Below are 17,703 nucleotides of genomic sequence, written 5' to 3' on the forward strand. Positions count from 1 at the left end.
ATACATAGAGGTCGAAAGAGACCCCCTGGCACCAGTTTCAGGCTCCGGCCTTTTGTTTGTTAGATTGGGCACTAGAGATCAGGTTTGCATGTGACCCCCTGGCACCAGTTTCCTGCTCAGGCCGGTTGTTTGTTAGACTGGGCACTATGTGTAGGGGCCTACGGTGACCCCCTGGCACCAGTTCCATACCCCGGCCTGCTGTTTCTTAGACTGGGCACTGGACGTAGGGGTCGCAAGGGACCTCCTGGCACCAGTTTCAGGCTCCGGCCTGTTGTTTGTTAGACTGGGCTCTAGACGCAGGGGTCGCAGGTGACCCCCTGGCACCAGTTTTGGGCCCGACCTGTTGTTTCTTAAACTGGACACTAGACACAGGGGTCACAGGTGACCCCCTGGCACCAGTTTCAGGCTCCGGCCTATTATTTGTTAGAGTGGGCACTAGACGTAGGGGCCACAAAGGACCCCCTGGCACCAGTTTCAGACTTCAGCCTTTTGTTTGTTAGACTGGGCTTTAGACACAGGGGTAACAGGTGACCCCTTTGAACCAGTTTCAGGCTCCGGCCTGTTGTTTGTTAAACTGGGCACTAGTTGTAGGGGCCACAAAGGACCAAATGGCATCAGTTCCAAACCCCGGCCTGCTGTTTCTTAGACTGGGCAGTGGACGTAGGGGTCGCAAGGGACCTCCTGGCACCAGTTTCAGGCTCCAGCCTGTTGTTTGTTATACTGGGCTCTAGAAGCAGGGGTCGCAGGTGACCCCCTGGCACCAGTTTTGGGCCGACCTGTTGTTTCTTATACTGGGCACTAGACACAGGGGTCACAGGTGACCCCCTGGCACCAGTTTCAGGCTCCGGCCTATTATTTGTTAGACTGCGCGCTAGACGTAGGGGCCACAAAGGACCCATGGCACCAGTTTCAGGCTCCGTCCTGTTGTTTGTTAGACTAGGCACTAGACACAGGGGTCACAGGTGACCCCCTTGCACCAGTTTCAGGCTCCGGCCTATTATTTGTTAGACTGGGCACTAGATGTAGGGGCCTCAAGGGACCCCCTGGCACCAGTTTCGGTCTCCAGACTTTTGTTTTTTAGACTGGGCACTAGACATAGGGGTCGCAGGTGACCCCCTGGCACCAGTTTCGTACTCAGGCATGTTGTTAGTTAGACTGGGCACTATACGTAGAGGTCGAAAGGGACCCCCTGGCACCAGTTTCAGGCTCCGGCCTTTTGTTTGTTAGATTGGGCACTAGAGATCAGGGTCGCATGTGACCCCCTGGCACCAATTTCCTGCTCAGGCCTGTTGCTTGCTAGACTGGGCACTATGTGTAGGGGCCTACGGTGACCCCCCGCCAATAGATACAAACACCGGCCTGGTGTTTCTTAGACTGGGCACTTGACGTAGGGGTTTCAAGGGACCTCCTGGCACCAGTTTCAGGCTCCGTCCTGTTGTTTGTTAAACTGGGCTCTAGACGCAGGGGTCGCAGGTGACCCCCTGGCACAAGTTTTGGGCCCGACCTGTTGTTTCTTAGACTGGGCACTAGACACAGGGGTCACAGGTAACCCCCTTGCACCAGTTTCAGGCTCCGGCCTATTATTTGTTAGACTGGGCACTAGACTTAGGGGCCACAAGGGACCCCCTGGCACCAGTTTCAGGTTCCGGCCTATTATTTGTTAGACTGGGCACTAGATGTAGGGGCCACAAGGGACCCCCTGGCACCAGTTTCGGGCTCTAGACTGTTGTTTCTTAGACTGGGCACTAGACACAGGGGTCGCAGGTGACCCCCTGGCACCAGTTTCAGGCTTCTGCCTATTATTTGTTAGACTGGGCACTAGACGTAGGGGCCACAAGGGACCCCCTGGAACCAGTTTCAGTCTTCGGCCTGTTGTTTGTTAGACTGGGCTTTAGACGCAAGGGTAACAGGTGACCCCTTGGCACCAGTTTCAGGCTCCGGCCTGTTGTTTGTTAGACTGGGCACTAGATATAGGGGCCGCAGGTGACCCCCTGGCCCCAGTTTCGTACTCAGGCATGTTGTTAGTTAGACTGGGCACTATACGTAGAGGTCGAAAGGGACCCCCTGGCACCAGTTTCAGGCTCCGGCCTTTTGTTTGTTAGATTGGGCACTAGAGATCAGGGTCGCATGTGACCCCTGGCACCAATTTACTGCTCAGGCCTGTTGTTTGTTAGACTGGGCACTAGATGTAGGGGCCTAAGGTGACCCCCTGGCACCAGTTCCAAACACCGGCCTGCTGTTTCTTAGACTGGGCACTGGACGTAGGGGTCGCAAGGGACCTCCTGGCACCAGTTTCAGGCTCCGGCCTGTTGTTTCTTAGACTGGGCTCTAGACGCAGGGGTCGCAGGTGACCCCCTTGCACCAGTTTCAGGCTCCGGCCTATTATTTGTTAGACTGGGCACTATACATAGAGGTCGAAAGGGACCCCCTGGCACCAGTTTCAGGCTCCGGCCTTTTGTTTGTTAGAGATCAGGTTTGCATGTGACCCCCTGGCACCAGTTTCCTGCTCAGGCCGGTTGTTTGTTAGACTGGGCACTATGTGTAGGGGCCTACGGTGACCCCCTGGCACCAGTTCCATTCCCCCTGGCCTGCTGTTTCTTAGACTGGGCACTGGACGTAGGGGTCGCAAGGGACCTCCTGGCACCAGTTTCAGGCTCCGGCCTGTTGTTTGTTAGATTGGGCTTTAGACGCAGGGGTCGCAGGTGACCCCCTGGCACCAGTTTTGGGCCCGACCTGTTGTTTCTTAAACTGGAAACTAGACACAGGGGTCACAGGTGACCCCCTGGCACCAGTTTCAGAACCCGGCCTATTATTTGTTAGAGTGGGCACTAGACGTAGGGGCCACAAAGGACCCCCTGGCACCAGTTTCAGGCTTCAGCCTTTTGTTTGTTAGACTGGGCTTTAGACACAGGGGTAATAGGTGACCCCTTTGAATCAGTTTCAGGCTCCGGCCTGTTGTTTTTAAACTGGGCACTAGTTGTAGGGGCCACAAAGGACCAAATGGCATCAGTTCCAAACCCCGGCCTGCTGTTTCTTAGACTGGGCAGTGGACGTAGGGGTCGCAAGGGACCTCCTGGCACCAGTTTCAGGCTCCAGCCTGTTGTTTGTTATACTGGGCTCTAGAAGCAGGGGTCGCAGGTGACCCCCTGGCACCAGTTTTGGGCCGACCTGTTGTTTCTTATACTGGGCACTAGACACAGGGGTCACAGGTGACCCCCTGGCACCAGTTTCAGGCTCCGGCCTATTATTTGTTAGACTGCGCGCTAGACGTAGGGGCCACAAAGGACCCATGGCACCAGTTTCAGGCTCCGTCCTGTTGTTTGTTAGACTAGGCACTAGACACAGGGGTCACAGGTGACCCCCTTGCACCAGTTTCAGGCTCCGGCCTATTATTTGTTAGACTGGGCACTAGATGTAGGGGCCTCAAGGGACCCCCTGGCACCAGTTTCGGTCTCCAGACTTTTGTTTTTTAGACTGGGCACTAGACATAGGGGTCGCAGGTGACCCCCTGGCACCAGTTTCGTACTCAGGCATGTTGTTAGTTAGACTGGGCACTATACGTAGAGGTCGAAAGGGACCCCCTGGCACCAGTTTCAGGCTCCGGCCTTTTGTTTGTTAGATTGGGCACTAGAGATCAGGGTCGCATGTGACCCCCTGGCACCAATTTCCTGCTCAGGCCTGTTGCTTGCTAGACTGGGCACTATGTGTAGGGGCCTACGGTGACCCCCCGCCAATAGATACAAACACCGGCCTGGTGTTTCTTAGACTGGGCACTTGACGTAGGGGTTTCAAGGGACCTCCTGGCACCAGTTTCAGGCTCCGTCCTGTTGTTTGTTAAACTGGGCTCTAGACGCAGGGGTCGCAGGTGACCCCCTGGCACAAGTTTTGGGCCCGACCTGTTGTTTCTTAGACTGGGCACTAGACACAGGGGTCACAGGTAACCCCCTTGCACCAGTTTCAGGCTCCGGCCTATTATTTGTTAGACTGGGCACTAGACTTAGGGGCCACAAGGGACCCCCTGGCACCAGTTTCAGGTTCCGGCCTATTATTTGTTAGACTGGGCACTAGATGTAGGGGCCACAAGGGACCCCCTGGCACCAGTTTCGGGCTCTAGACTGTTGTTTCTTAGACTGGGCACTAGACACAGGGGTCGCAGGTGACCCCCTGGCACCAGTTTCAGGCTTCTGCCTATTATTTGTTAGACTGGGCACTAGACGTAGGGGCCACAAGGGACCCCCTGGAACCAGTTTCAGTCTTCGGCCTGTTGTTTGTTAGACTGGGCTTTAGACGCAAGGGTAACAGGTGACCCCTTGGCACCAGTTTCAGGCTCCGGCCTGTTGTTTGTTAGACTGGGCACTAGATATAGGGGCCGCAGGTGACCCCCTGGCCCCAGTTTCGTACTCAGGCATGTTGTTAGTTAGACTGGGCACTATACGTAGAGGTCGAAAGGGACCCCCTGGCACCAGTTTCAGGCTCCGGCCTTTTGTTTGTTAGATTGGGCACTAGAGATCAGGGTCGCATGTGACCCCTGGCACCAATTTACTGCTCAGGCCTGTTGTTTGTTAGACTGGGCACTAGATGTAGGGGCCTAAGGTGACCCCCTGGCACCAGTTCCAAACACCGGCCTGCTGTTTCTTAGACTGGGCACTGGACGTAGGGGTCGCAAGGGACCTCCTGGCACCAGTTTCAGGCTCCGGCCTGTTGTTTCTTAGACTGGGCTCTAGACGCAGGGGTCGCAGGTGACCCCCTTGCACCAGTTTCAGGCTCCGGCCTATTATTTGTTAGACTGGGCACTATACATAGAGGTCGAAAGGGACCCCCTGGCACCAGTTTCAGGCTCCGGCCTTTTGTTTGTTAGAGATCAGGTTTGCATGTGACCCCCTGGCACCAGTTTCCTGCTCAGGCCGGTTGTTTGTTAGACTGGGCACTATGTGTAGGGGCCTACGGTGACCCCCTGGCACCAGTTCCATTCCCCCTGGCCTGCTGTTTCTTAGACTGGGCACTGGACGTAGGGGTCGCAAGGGACCTCCTGGCACCAGTTTCAGGCTCCGGCCTGTTGTTTGTTAGATTGGGCTTTAGACGCAGGGGTCGCAGGTGACCCCCTGGCACCAGTTTTGGGCCCGACCTGTTGTTTCTTAAACTGGAAACTAGACACAGGGGTCACAGGTGACCCCCTGGCACCAGTTTCAGAACCCGGCCTATTATTTGTTAGAGTGGGCACTAGACGTAGGGGCCACAAAGGACCCCCTGGCACCAGTTTCAGGCTTCAGCCTTTTGTTTGTTAGACTGGGCTTTAGACACAGGGGTAATAGGTGACCCCTTTGAATCAGTTTCAGGCTCCGGCCTGTTGTTTTTAAACTGGGCACTAGTTGTAGGGGCCACAAAGGACCAAATGGCATCAGTTCCAAACCCCGGCCTGCTGTTTCTTAGACTGGGCAGTGGACGTAGGGGTCGCAAGGGACCTCCTGGCACCAGTTTCAGGCTCCAGCCTGTTGTTTGTTAGACTGGGCTCTAGAAGCAGGGGTCGCAGGTGACCCCCTGGCACCAGTTTTGGGCCCGACCTGTTGTTTCTTATACTGGGCACTAGACACAGGGGTCACAGGTGACCCCCTGGCACCAGTTTCAGGCTCCGGCCTATTATTTGTTAGACTGCGCTCTAGACGTAGGGGCCACAAAGGACCCATGGCACCAGTTTCAGGCTCCGTCCTGTTGTTTGTTAGACTAGGCACTAGACACAGGGGCCACAGGTGACCCCCTTGCACCAGTTTCAGGCTCCGGCCTATTATTTGTTAGACTGGGCACTAGACGTAGGGGCCACAAGGGACCCCCTGGCACCAGTTTCGGTCTCCAGACTTTTGTTTTTTAGACTGGGCACTAGACATAGGGGTCGCAGGTGACCCCCTGGCACCAGTTTCGTACTCAGGCATGTTGTTAGTTAGACTGGGCACTATACGTAGAGGTCGAAAGGGACCCCCTGGCACCAGTTTCAGGCTCCGGCCTTTTGTTTGTTAGATTGGGCACTAGAGATAAGGGTCGCATGTGACCCCCTGGCACCAATTTCCTGCTCAGGCCTGTTGTTTGTTAGACTGGGCACTATGTGTAGGGGCCTACGGTGGCCCCCCGCCAATAGATACAAACACCGGCCTGGTGTTTCTTAGACTGGGCACTTGACGTAGGGTTTTTTTTAAGGGACCTCCTGGCACCAGTTTCAGGCTCCGTCCTGTTGTTTGTTAAACTGGGCTCTAGACGCAGGGGTCGCAGGTGACCCCCTGGCACCAGTTTTGGGCCCGACCTGTTGTTTCTTAGACTGGGCACTAGACACAGGGGTCACAGGTGACCCCCTTGCACCAGTTTCAGGCTCCGGCCTATTATTTGTTAGACTGGGCACTAGACTTAGGGGCCACAAGGGACCCCCTGGCACCAGTTTCAGGTTCCGGCCTATTATTTGTTAGACTGGGCACTAGATGTAGGGGCCACAAGGGACCCCCTGGCACCAGTTTCGGGCTCTGGCCTGTTGTTTCTTAGACTGGGCACTAGACACAGGGGTCGTAGGTGACCCCCTGGCACCAGTTTCAGGCTTCTGCCTATTATTTGTTAGACTGGGCACTAGACGTAGGGGCCACAAGGGACCCCCTGGCACCAGTTTCAGTCTTCGGCCTGTTGTTTGTTAGACTGGGCTTTAGACGCAGGGGTAATAGGTGACCCCTTGGCACCAGTTTCATGCTCCGGCCTGTTGTTTGTTAGACTGGGCACTAGATATAGGGGCCGCAGGTGACCCCCTGGCACCAGTTTCGTACTCAGGCATGTTGTTAGTTAGACTGGGCACTATACGTAGAGGTCAAAACTCAAAAGGGACCCCCTGGCACCAGTTTCAGGCTCCGGCCTTTTGTTTGTTAGATTGGGCACTAGAGATCAGGGTCGCATGTGACCCCTGGCACCAATTTACTGCTCAGGCCTGTTGTTTGTTAGACTGGGCACTAGATGTAGGGGCCTAAGGTGACCCCCTGGCACCAGTTCCAAACACCGGCCTGCTGTTTCTTAGACTGGGCACTGGACATAGGGGTCGCAAGGGACCTCCTGGCACCAGTTTCCGGCTCCGGCCTGTTGTTTGTTAGACTGGGCTCTAGACGCAGGGGTCGCAGTTGACCCCCTGGCACCAGTTTTGGGCCCAACCTGTTGTTTCTTAGATTGGCGAACTAGACACAGGGGTCACAGGTGACCCCCTTGCACCAGTTTTAGGCTCCGGCCTATTATTTGTTAGACTGGGCACTATACATAGAGGTCGAAAGAGACCCCCTGGCACCAGTTTCAGGCTCCGGCCTTTTTGTTTGTTAGATTGGGCACTAGAGATCAGGTTTGCATGTGACCCCCTGGCACCAGTTTCCTGCTCAGGCCGGTTGTTTGTTAGACTGGGCACTATGTGTAGGGGCCTACGGTGACCCCCTGGCACCAGTTCCATACCCCGGCCTGCTTTTTCTTAGACTGGGCACTGGACGTAGGGGTCGCAAGGGACCTCCTGGCACCAGTTTCAGGCTTCAGCCTTTTGTTTGTTAGACTGGGCTTTAGACACAGGGGTAATAGGTGACCCCTTTGAACCAGTTTCAGGCTCCGGCCTGTTGTTTGTTAAACTGGGCACTAGTTGTAGGGGCCACAAAGGACCAAATGGCATCAGTTCCAAACCCCGGCCTGCTGTTTCTTAGACTGGGCAGTGGACGTAGGGGTCGCAAGGGACCTCCTGGCACCAGTTTCAGGCTCCAGCCTGTTGTTTGTTAGACTGGGCTCTAGAAGCAGGGGTCGCAGGTGACCCCCTGGCACCAGTTTTGGGCCCGACCTGTTGTTTCTTATACTGGGCACTAGACACAGGGGTCACAGGTGACCCCCTGGCACCAGTTTCAGGCTCCGGCCTATTATTTGTTAGACTGCGCGCTAGAAGTAGGGGCCACAAAGGACCCATGGCACCAGTTTCAGGCTCCGTCCTGTTGTTTGTTAGACTAGGCACTAGACACAGGGGTCACAGGTGACCCCCTTGCACCAGTTTCAGGCTCCGGCCTATTATTTGTTAGACTGGGCACTAGACGTAGGGGCCACAAGGGACCCCCTGGCACCAGTTTCGGTCTCCAGACTTTTGTTTTTTAGACTGGGCACTAGACATAGGGGTCGCAGGTGACCCCCTGGCACCAGTTTCGTACTCAGGCATGTTGTTAGTTAGACTGGGCACTATACGTAGAGGTCGAAAGGGACCCCCTGGCACCAGTTTCAGGCTCCGGCCTTTTGTTTGTTAGATTGGGCACTAGAGATCAGGGTCGCATGTGACCCCCTGGCACCAATTTCCTGCTCAGGCCTGTTGTTTGTTAGACTGGGCACTATGTGTAGGGGCTTACGGTGGCCCCCCGCCAATAGATACAAACACCGGCCTGGTGTTTCTTAGACTGGGCACTTGACGTAGGGGTTTTTTCAAGGGACCTCCTGGCACCAGTTTCAGGCTCCGTCCTGTTGTTTGTTAAACTGGGCTCTAGACGCAGGGGTCGCAGGTGACCCCCTGGCACCAGTTTTGGGCCCGACCTGTTGTTTCTTAGACTGGGCACTAGACACAGGGGTCACAGGTGACCCCCTTGCACCAGTTTCAGGCTCCGGACTATTATTTGTTAGACTGGGCACTAGACTTAGGGGCCACAAGGGACCCCCTGGCACCAGTTTCAGGTTCCGGCCTATTATTTGTTAGACTGGGCACTAGATGTAGGGGCCACAAGGGACCCCCTGGCACCAGTTTCGGGCTCTAGACTGTTGTTTCTTAGACTGGGCACTAGACACAGGGGTCGCAGGTGACCCCCTGGCACCAGTTTCAGGCTTCTGCCTATTATTTGTTAGACTGGGCACTAGACGTAGGGGCCACAAGGGACCCCCTGGCACCAGTTTCAGTCTTAGGCCTGTTGTTTGTTAGACTGGGCTTTAGACGCAGGGGTAACAGGTGACCCCTTGGCACCAGTTTCAGGCTCCGGCCTGTTGTTTGTTAGACTGGGCACTAGATATAGGGGCCGCAGGTGACCCCCTGGCCCCAGTTTCGTACTCAGGCATGTTGTTAGTTAGACTGGGCACTATACGTAGAGGTCAAAAGGGACCCCCTGGCACCAGTTTCAGGCTCCGGCCTTTTGTTTGTTAGATTGGGCACTAGAGATCAGGGTCGCATGTGACCCCTGGCACCAATTTACTGCTCAGGCCTGTTGTTTGTTAGACTGGGCACTAGATGTAGGGGCCCAAGGTGACCCCCTGGCACCAGTTCCAAACACCGGCCTGCTGTTTCTTAGACTGGGCACTGGTCGTAGGGGTCGCAAGGGACCTCCTGGCACCAGTTTCAGGCTCCGGCCTGTTGTTTGTTAGACTGGGCTCTAGACGCAGGGGTCGCAGGTGACCCCCTGGCACCAGTTTTGGGCCCGACCTGTTGTTTCTTAAACTGGAAACTAGACACAGGGGTCACAGGTGACCCCCTGGCACCAGTTTCAGGCTCCGGCCTAATATTTGTTAGACTGGGCACTATACATAGAGGTCGAAAGGGACCCCCTGGCACCAGTTTCAGGCTCCGGCCTTTTGTTTGTTAGAGATCAGGTTTGCATGTGACCCCCTGGCACCAGTTTCCTGCTCAGGCCGGTTGTTTGTTAGACTGGGCACTATGTGTAGGGGCCTACGGTGACCCCCTGGCACCAGTTCCATACCCCGGCCTGCTGTTTCTTAGACTGGGCACTGGACGTAGGGGTCGCAAGGGACCTCCTGGCACCAGTTTCAGGCTCCGGCCTGTTGTTTGTTAGACTGGGCTCTAGACGCAGGGGTCGCAGGTGACCCCCTGGCACCAGTTTTGGGCCCGACCTGTTGTTTCTTAAACTGGAAACTAGACACAGGGGTCACAGGTGACCCCCTGGCACCAGTTTCAGGCTCCGGCCTATTATTTGTTAGAGTGGGCACTAGACGTAGGGGCCACAAAGGACCCCCTGGCACCAGTTTCAGGCTTCAGCCTTTTGTTTGTTAGACTGGGCTTTAGACACAGGGGTAATAGGTGACCCCTTTGAACCAGTTTCAGGCTCCGGCCTGTTGTTTGTTAAACTGGGCACTAGTTGTAGGGGCCACAAAGGACCAAATGGCATCAGTTCCAAACCCCGGCCTGCTGTTTCTTAGACTGGGCAGTGGACGTAGGGGTCGCAAGGGACCTCCTGGCACCAGTTTCAGGCTCCAGCCTGTTGTTTGTTAGACTGGGCTCTAGAAGCAGGGGTCGCAGGTGACCCCCTGGCACCAGTTTTGGGCCCGACCTGTTGTTTCTTATACTGGGCACTAGACACAGGGGTCACAGGTGACCCCCTGGCACCAGTTTCAGGCTCCAGCCTATTATTTGTTAGACTGCGCGCTAGACGTAGGGGCCACAAAGGACCCATGGCACCAGTTTCAGTCTCCGTCCTGTTGTTTGTTAGACTAGGCACTAGACACAGGGGTCACAGGTGACCCCCTTGCACCAGTTTCAGGCTCCGGCCTATTATTTGTTAGACTGGGCACTAGACGTAGGGGCCACAAGGGACCCCCTGGCACCAGTTTCGGTCTCCAGACTTTTGTTTTTTAGACTGGGCACTAGACATAGGGGTCGCAGGTGACCCCCTGGCACCAGTTTCGTACTCAGGCATGTTGTTAGTTAGACTGGGCACTATACGTAGAGGTCGAAAGGGACCCCCTGGCACCAGTTTCAGGCTCCGGCCTTTTGTTTGTTAGATTGGGCACTAGAGATCAGGGTCGCATGTGACCCCCTGGCACCAATTTCCTGCTCAGGCCTGTTGTTTGCTAGACTGGGCAGTATGTGTAGGGGCCTACGGTGACCCCCCACCAATAGATACAAACACCGGCCTGGTGTTTCTTAGACTGGGCACTTGACGTAGGGGTTTTTTCAAGGGACCTCCTGGCACCAGTTTCAGGCTCCGTCCTGTTGTTTGTTAAACTGGGCTCTAGACGCAGGGGTCGCAGGTGACCCCCTGGCACCAGTTTTGGGCCCGACCTGTTGTTTCTTAGACTGGGCACTAGACACAGGGGTCACAGGTGACCCCCTTGCACCAGTTTCAGGCTCCGGCCTATTATTTGTTAGACTGGGCACTAGACTTAGGGGCCACAAGGGACCCCCTGGCACCAGTTTCAAGTTCCGGCCTATTATTTGTTAGACTGGGCACTAGATGTAGGGGCCACAAGGGACCCCCTGGCACCAGTTTCGGGCTCTGGCCTGTTGTTTCTTAGACTGGGCACTAGACACAGTGGTCGTAGGTGACCCCCTGGCACCAGTTTCAGGCTTCTGCCTATTATTTGTTAGACTGGGCACTAGACGTAGGGGCCACAAGGGACCCCCTGGCACCAGTTTCAGTCTTCGGCCTGTTGTTTGTTAGACTGGGCTTTAGACGCAGGGGTAACAGGTGACCCCTTGGCACCAGTTTAAGGCTCCGGCATGTTGTTTGTTAGACTGGGCACTAGATATAGGGTCCGCAGGTGACCCCCTGGCACCAGTTTCGTACTCAGGCATGTTGTTAGTTAGACTGGGCACTATACGTAGAGGTCAAAAGGGACCCCCTGGCACCAGTTTCAGGCTCCGGCCTTTTGTTTGTTAGATTGGGCACTAGAGATCAGGGTCGCATGTGACCCCTGGCACCAATTTACTGCTCAGGCCGGTTGTTTGTTAGACTGGGCACTAGATGTAGGGGCCTAAGGTGACCCCCTGGCACCAGTTCCAAACACCGGCCTGCTGTTTCTTAGACTGGGCACTGGACGTAGGGGTCGCAAGGGACCTCCTGGCACCAGTTTCCGGCTCCGGCCTGTTGTTTGTTAGACTGGGCTCTAGACGCAGGGGTCGCAGGTGACCCCCTGGCACCAGTTTTGGGCCCGACCTGTTGTTTCTTAGACTGGGCACTAGACACAGGGGTCACAGGTGACCCCCTTGCACCAGTTTCAGACTCCGGCCTATTATTTGTTAGACTGGGCACTATACATAGAGGTCGAAAGAGACCCCCTGGCACCAGTTTCAGGCTCCGTCCTTTTGTTTGTTAGATTGGGCACTAGAGATCAGGTTTGCATGTGACCCCCTGGCACCAGTTTCCTGCTCAGGCCGGTTGTTTGTTAGACTGGGCACTATGTGTAGGGCCTACGGTGACCCCCTGGCACCAGTTCCATACCCCGGCCTGCTGTTTCTTAGACTGGGCACTGGACGTAGGGGTCGCAAGGGACCTCCTGGCACCAGTTTCAGGCTCCGGCCTGTTGTTTGTTAGACTGGGCTCTAGACGCAGGGGTCGCAGGTGACCCCCTGGCACCAGTTTTGGGCCCGACCTGTTGTTTCTTAAACTGGACACTAGACACAGGGGTCACAGGTGACCCCCTGGCACCAGTTTCAGGCTCCGGCCTATTATTTGTTAGAGTGGTCACTAGACGTAGGGGCCACAAAGGACCCCCTGGCACCAGTTTCAGACTTCAGCCTTTTGTTTGTTAGACTGGGCTTTAGACACAGGGGAAACAGGTGACCCCTTTGAACCAGTTTCAGGCTCCGGCCTGTTGTTTGTTAAACTGGGCACTAGTTGTAGGGGCCACAAAGGACCAAATGGCATCAGTTCCAAACCCCGGCCTGCTGTTTCTTAGACTGGGCAGTGGACGTAGGGGTCGCAAGGGACCTCCTGGCACCAGTTTCAGGCTCCAGCCTGTTGTTTGTTAGACTGGGTTCTAGAAGCAGGGGTCGCAGGTGACCCCCTGGCACCAGTTTTGGGCCCGACCTGTTGTTTCTTATACTGGGCACTAGACACAGGGGTCACAGGTGACCCCCTGGCACCAGTTTCAGGCTCCGGCCTATTATTTGTTAGACTGCGCGCTAGACGTAGGGGCCACAAAGGACCCATGGCACCAGTTTCAGGCTCCGTCCTGTTGTTTGTTAGACTAGGCACTAGACAGAGGGGTCGCAGGTGACCCCCTTGCACCAGTTTCAGGCTCCGGCCTATTATTTGTTAGACTGGTCACTAGACGTAGGGGCCACAAGGCACCCCCTGGCACCAGTTTCGGTCTCCAGACTTTTGTTTTTTAGACTGGGCACTAGACATAGGGGTCGCAGTTGACCCCCTGGCACCAGTTTCGTACTCAGGCATGTTGTTAGTTAGACTGGGCACTATACGTAGAGGTCGAAAGGGACCCCCTGGCACCAGTTTCAGGCTCCGGCCTTTTGTTTGTTAGATTGGGCACTAGAGATCAGGGTCGCATGTGACCCCCTGGCACCAATTTCCTGCTCAGGCCGGTTGTTTGTTAGACTGGGCACTATGTGTAGGGGCCTACGGTGACCCCCAGCCAATAGATACAAACCCCGGCCTGCTGTTTCTTAGACTGAGCACTTGACGTAGGGGTCGCAAGGGACCTCCTGGCACCAGTTTCAGGCTCCGTCCTGTTGTTTGTTAAACTGGGCTCTAGACGCAGGGGTCGCAGGTGACCCCCTGGCACCAGTTTTGGGCCCGACCTGTTGTTTCTTAGACTGGGCACTAGACACAGGGGTCACAGGTGACCCCCTTGCACCAGTTTCAGGCTCCGGCCTATTATTTGTTAGACTGGGCACTAGACTTAGGGGCCACAAGGGACCCCCTGGCACCAGTTTCAGGTTCCGGCCTATTATTTGTTAGACTGGGCACTAGATGTAGGGGCCACAAGGGACCCCCTGGCACCAGTTTCAGGCTCTAGACTGTTGTTTCTTAGACTGGGCACTAGACACAGGGGTCGCAGGTAACCCCCTGGCACCAGTTTCAGGCTTCTGCCTATTATTTGTTAGACTGGGCACTAGACGTAGGGGCCACAAGGGACCCCCTGGCACCAGTTTCAGTCTTCGGCCTGTTGTTTGTTAGACTGGGCTTTAGACGCAGGGGTAACAGGTGACCCCTTGGCACCAGTTTCAGGCTCCGGCCTGTTGTTTGTTAGACTGGGCACTAGAGATAGGGGCCGCAGGTGACCCCCTGGCCCCAGTTTCGTACTCAGGCATGTTGTTAGTTAGACTGGGCACTATACGTAGAGGTCAAAAGGGACCCCCTGGCACCAGTTTCAGGCTCCGGCCTTTTGTTTGTTAGATTGGGCACTAGAGATCAGGGTCGCATGTGACACATGGCACCAATTTACTGCTCAGGCCTGTTGTTTGTTAGACTGGGCACTAGATGTAGGGGCCTAAGGTGACCCCCTGGCACCAGTTCCAAACACCGGCCTGCTGTTTCTTAGACTGGGCACTGGACGTAGGGGTCGCAAGGGACCTCCTGGCACCAGTTTCAGGCTCCGGCCTGTTGTTTGTTAGACTGGGCACTAGACGCAGGGGTCGCAGGTGACCCCCTGGCACCAGTTTTGGGCCCGACCTGTTGTTTCTTAGACTGGGCACTAGACACAGGGGTCACAGGTGACCCCCTTGCACCAGTTTCAGGCTCCGGCCTATTATTTGTTAGACTGGGCACTATACATAGAGGTCGAAAGGGACCCCCTGGCACCAGTTTCAGGCTCCGGCCTTTTGTTTGTTAGAGATCAGGTTTGCATGTGACCCCCTGGCACCAGTTTCCTGCTCAGGCCGGTTGTTTGTTAGACTGGGCACTATGTGTAGGGGCCTACGGTGACCCCCTGGCACCAGTTCCATACCCCGGCCTGCTGTTTCTTAGACTGCGCACTAGACACAGGGGTCGCAGGTGAACCCCTGGCACCAGTTTCGTACTCAGGCATGTTGTTAGTTAGACTGGGCACTATACGTAGAGGTCGAAAGGGACCCCCTGGCACCAGTTTCAGGCTCCGGCCTTTTGTTTGTTAGATTGGGCACTAGAGATCAGGATCGCATGTGACCCCCTGGCACCAATTTCCTGCTCAGGCCTGTTGTTTGTTAGACTGGGCACTATGTGTAGGGGCCTACGGTGACCCCCCGCCAATATATACAAACACCGGCCTGGTGTTTCTTAGACTGGGCACTTGACGTAGGGTTTTTTTCAAGGGACCTCCTGGCACCAGTTTCAGGCTCCGTCCTGTTGTTTGTTAAACTGGGCTCTAGACGCAGGGGTCGCAGGTGACCCCCTGGCACCAGTTTTGGGCCCGACCTGTTGTTTCTTAGACTGGGCACTAGACACAGGGGTCACAGGTGACCCCCTTGCACCAGTTTCAGGCTCCGGCCTATTATTTATTAGACTGGGCACTAGACTTAGGGGCCACAAGGGACCCCCTGGCACCAGTTTCAGGTTCCGGCCTATTATTTGTTAGACTGGGCACTAGATGTAGGGGCCACAAGGGACCCCCTGGCACCAGTTTCGGGCTCTGGCCTGTTGTTTCTTAGACTGGGCACTAGACACAGGGGTCGCAGGTGACCCCCTGGCACCAGTTTCAGGCTTCTGCCTATTATTTGTTAGACTGGGCACTAGACGTAGGGGCCACAAGGGACCCCCTGGCACCAGTTTCAGTCTTCGGCCTGTTGTTTGTTAGACTGGGCTTTAGACGCAGGGGTAACAGGTGACCCCTTGGCACCAGTTTAAGGCTCCGGCATGTTGTTTGTTAGACTGGGCACTAGATATAGGGGCCGCAGGTGACCCCCTGGCACCAGTTTCGTACTCAGGCATGTTGTTAGTTAGACTGGGCACTATACATAGAGGTCAAAAGGGACCCCCTGGCACCAGTTTCAGGCTCCGGCCTTTTGTTTGTTAGATTGGGCACTAGAGATCAGGGTCGCATGTGACCCCTGGCACCAATTTACTGCTCTGGCCTGTTGTTTGTTAGACTGGGCACTAGATGTAGGGGCCTAAGGTGACCCCCTGGCACCAGTTCCAAACACCGGCCTGCTGTTTCTTAGACTGGGCACTGGACGTAGGGGTCGCAAGGGACCTCCTGGCACCAGTTTCCGGCTCCGGCCTGTTGTTTGTTAGACTGGGCTCTAGACGCAGGGGTCGCAGGTGACCCCCTGGCACCAGTTTTGGGCCCGACCTGTTGTTTCTTAGACTGGGCACTAGACACAGGGGTCACAGGTGACCCCCTTGCACCAGTTTCAGACTCCGGCCTATTATTTGTTAGACTGGGCACTATACATAGAGGTCGAAAGAGACCCCCTGGCACCAGTTTCAGGCTCCGTCCTTTTGTTTGTTAGATTGGGCACTAGAGATCAGGTTTGCATGTGACCCCCTGGCACCAGTTTCCTGCTCAGGCCGGTTGTTTGTTAGACTGGGCACTATGTGTAGGGCCTACGGTGACCCCCTGGCACCAGTTCCATACCCCGGCCTGCTGTTTCTTAGACTGGGCACTGGACGTAGGGGTCGCAAGGGACCTCCTGGCACCAGTTTCAGGCTCCGGCCTGTTGTTTGTTAGACAGGGCTCTAGACGCAGGGGTCGCAGGTGACCCCCTGGCACCAGTTTTGGGCCCGACCTGTTGTTTCTTAAACTGGACACTAGACACAGGGGTCACAGGTGACCCCCTGGCACCAGTTTCAGGCTCCGGCCTATTATTTGTTAGAGTGGTCACTAGACGTAGGGGCCACAAGGGACCCCCTGGCACCAGTTTCAGGTTCCGGCCTATTATTTGTTAGACTGGGCACTAGATGTAGGGGCCACAAGGGACCCCCTGGCACCAGTTTCGGGCTCTGGCCTGTTGTTTCTTAGACTGGGCACTAGACACAGGGATCGCATGTGACCCCCTGGCACCAGTTTCAGGCTTCTGCCTATTATTTGTTAGACTGGGCACTAGACGTAGGGGCCACAAGGGACCCCCTGGCACCAGTTTCAGTCTTCGGCCTGTTGTTTGTTAGACTGGGCTTTAGACGCAGGGGTAACAGGTGACCCCTTGGCACCAGTTTAAGGCTCCGGCATGTTGTTTGTTAGACTGGGCACTAGATATAGGGGCCGCAGGTGACCCCCTGGCACCAGTTTCCGGCTCCGGCCTGTTGTTTGTTAGACTGGGCTCTAGACGCAGGGGTCGCAGTTGACCCCCTGGCACCAGTTTTGGGCCCGACCTGTTGTTTCTTAGATTGGCGAACTAGACACAGGGGTCACAGGTGACCCCCTTGCACCAGTTTTAGGCTCCGGCCTATTATTTGTTAGACTGGGCACTATACATAGAGGTCGAAAGAGACCCCCTGGCACCAGTTTCAGGCTCCGGCCTTTTGTTTGTTAGATTGGGCACTAGAGATCAGGTTTGCATGTGACCCCCTGGCACCAGTTTCCTGCTCAGGCCGGTTGTTTGTTAGACTGGGCACTATGTGTAGGGGCCTACGGTGACCCCCTGGCACCAGTTCCATACCCCGGCCTGCTTTTTCTTAGACTGGGCACTGGACGTAGGGGTCGCAAGGGACCTCCTGGCACCAGTTTCAGGCTTCAGCCTTTTGTTTGTTAGACTGGGCTTTAGACACAGGGGTAATAGGTGACCCCTTTGAACCAGTTTCAGGCTCCGGCCTGTTGTTTGTTAAACTGGGCACTAGTTGTAGGGGCCACAAAGGACCAAATGGCATCAGTTCCAAACCCCGGCCTGCTGTTTCTTAGACTGGGCAGTGGACGTAGGGGTCGCAAGGGACCTCCTGGCACCAGTTTCAGGCTCCAGCCTGTTGTTTGTTAGACTGGGCTCTAGAAGCAGGGGTCGCAGGTGACCCCCTGGCACCAGTTTTGGGCCCGACCTGTTGTTTCTTATACTGGGCACTAGACACAGGGGTCACAGGTGACCCCCTGGCA

This window comes from Pseudophryne corroboree, chromosome 3, assembly GCF_028390025.1.
Source record: "Pseudophryne corroboree isolate aPseCor3 chromosome 3, aPseCor3.hap2, whole genome shotgun sequence".
NCBI classification, from domain to species: Eukaryota; Metazoa; Chordata; class Amphibia; order Anura; family Myobatrachidae; genus Pseudophryne; species Pseudophryne corroboree.